General features: G+C 46.2%; 1 pseudogene; it reads left to right on the plus strand.

Annotated features, from left to right (window-relative positions):
* The first annotated feature begins 1110 nt into the window (after positions 1-1110).
* On the plus strand, positions 1111-2467 carry LOC104404116 (annotated as a pseudogene).
* Positions 2468-2770: the final 303 nt, after the last annotated feature.

Here is a 2770-nt window from a genome sequence, read left to right on the forward strand (position 1 = left end):
AACTATTCTATGATTCTATGATTCTAATATAAACTCTTTTGGTTTTCAGCTATCGATAGCATCCTAGTTGTGAGGAAACCTGAACTTCTTGAGAGCTCTGTTGATCAAAGTCTGACAAAGTTATCATATTCATGTACAGTTATTTATCAAATATTCATCTGGATGTAGGCTGAGCAATGACAGTGCATATACCTGGGTTTATAATTGCTCACAATATCTATGTTTTCAGGCAGACAGCTATAGATACTTATATTTCTTTTCTAGGGAAAAGAAATACATATTTCCTTATCTGAACTTTCTTTTTAGACTAAGGACAAAAGTTTTATGTCACAGTGCTGTCACTGTCTCCTTTGTTTTAGTTGTTTCTGAATTCCAAATGAAGGTGAAAACAAAGCATTCTTAGAAATATTTTGATTCCCTTCCTTTATTATCTCCAAAATTTAAACAGACAGAAATATTAGCAATGAACAGTGATGGGAGACATCACTGTGGGGATATGTTACAGGCTGCCCAATCAGGAGGTGAATGAAGTTCTCTATAGACAGATAGGAGCAGCCTCACACTCGCAGGCCCTTATCCTGATATCTGTTGGAGGGACAGTACTGCCCGGCACAAGCAATCCAGGATGTTCCTCGATTGTGTGGAAGACAACGTCCTCTTGCAAGTAACAGAGGAACCAACAAGGAGAAGTGCTTGACCTCATGCTTACCAACAGTGAGGGGCTGGTTGGGAATGTGACACTCCAGGGCAGCCTTGCTGTAGGGATCATGTGGTGGTCGAGTTTGAGATCCTCAGGACAGTGAGAAGAGCATGCAACAAGCTCACTGCCCTGGACTTCAAGAGAGCAGACTTTGGCCTCTTCAGGAACCTGCTTACTAAGGGTCCAGGGGATAAAGCCCTAGAGGGCAGGGGAGCCCAAGACTGCTGGCTCATATTCAAAGATCACCTGCTCCAAGCTCAGGAGTGTCACATCCCAACTAGAAGGAAATGTGGCAGGAGGGCCAGAAGGCCTGCATGGATGGATAAGGAGCTGCTGAGAAAACTTAGAGGGAAAGAAAGAAATTTATAAAAGGTAGAAGTGAGGGCAGACAGCCTGAGAAGAATACAGGGATGTTGTCTGGAAAGCCTAGGGACCAGGTCAGGAAAGCTAAGACCAAGTTAGAATTAAATCTTGGCAAGGGATGTGAAAGATAACAGGAAGGGCTTCTCTACGTATGTAACAAACAAAAGACAGACTAGGGATAACATGGGCCCTCTCTGGAAGCTATCAGGAGAACTGGTTACCCTGGATTTGGAGAACGCCGAGGTTCTTAATGACTTCTATGCCTCTGTCTTCACTGGCAGATGCTCTGACCATGCTGCCTGAGCCTTGGAACGCAGGTGCAGGGACTGTGAGAATGAAGACCTTAGGCCCATTGTAGGAGAGGATCAGGTTTAAGGTCATGTTAAGAACCTGAATGTGCACAAGTCCATGAGACCTTATGAAATCCATCCACGGGTCCTGAAGGAGCTGGTGAATGAAGTTGCTAAGCCACTGTCCATCATATTTGAAAAATCATGACAGTCAGGTGACGTTCCCAATGACTGGAAGAAGGGTAAAATAACCCCCATTTTCAAGAATAGGAAAATGGAAGACCCAGGGAACTACAGACCAGCCAGTCTCACCTCTGTGCCTGGCAAAATCTTGGAGAAGATTCTCCTGGAAAGCATGCTAAGACACGTGAAAAACAATGAGGTGGTTGGTGACACGTTCCCAATGACTGGAAGAAGGGTAAAATAACCCCCATTTTCAAGAATAGGAAAATGGAAGACCCAGGGAACTACAGACCAGCCAGTCTCACCTCTGTGCCTGGCAAAATCTTGGAGAAGATTCTCCTGGAAAGCATGCTAAGACACGTGAAAAACAATGAGGTGGTTGGTGACAGCCAGCATGGTTTTTGAATTTTATGGATGGACACTTGGGTGGATAAAACATTGGCTGGATGGCCACATGCAAATAGTTGTGGTCAACGGCTCAATGCCCAATTGGAGAGCAATAATGAGTGGTGTCCCTCAGGGGCCAGTGTTGGGATCTATCTTGTTCAACATCTTTGTGGGCGACATGCACAGTGGGATTGAGTGCGCCCTCAGAATGTTTGCTGACAACACTAAGTTGTGTGGTTCGGTTGATACGCTGGAAGGAAGGGATGCCATCCAGAGGGACCTGGACACACTTGAAAGGTGGGCCAGTGCTAGCCTCATGAAGTTCAACCAAGACAAGGGCAAGGTCCTACACCTGAGTCCAGGCAACACCAGGCACACCTACAGGTTGAACAGAAAAGTGACTGAGAGCAGCCCTGCAGAGAAGGACTTGGGGGTGTTGGTCGATGAGAAACTTGGCCAGAAAGCTAACTCTGTCCTGGGCTGCATCAAAAGAAACATGACTAGCGAGTCAAAGGAGGTGATCCTGCCCCTCTACTCTGCTCTTGTGAGACCTCACTTGGAGTATTGTGTCCAGTTCTGGTGTCCTCAACATAAAAAGGACATGCAGCTGTTGAAGCCAGTCCAGAGGAGGGCCATGAGGATGATAAGAGGACTGGAGCACCTCCCGTATGAAGACAGGCTGAGAAAGTTGGGTCTGTTCAGCCTGGAGAAGAGAAGGCTGCATGGAGTCCTCAGAGCAGCCTTCCAATATTTGAAGGGAGTTTTCAAGAATGCTGGGGAGGGACTGTTCATTAGGAACTGTAGTGATAGGACGAGGGGTAATGGGTTTATACTTGAACAGGGGAAG

Source organism: Nestor notabilis, unplaced genomic scaffold (genome assembly GCF_000696875.1).
Source record: "Nestor notabilis isolate BGI_N333 unplaced genomic scaffold, ASM69687v1 scaffold3944, whole genome shotgun sequence".
Taxonomy (NCBI): domain Eukaryota; kingdom Metazoa; phylum Chordata; class Aves; order Psittaciformes; family Psittacidae; genus Nestor; species Nestor notabilis.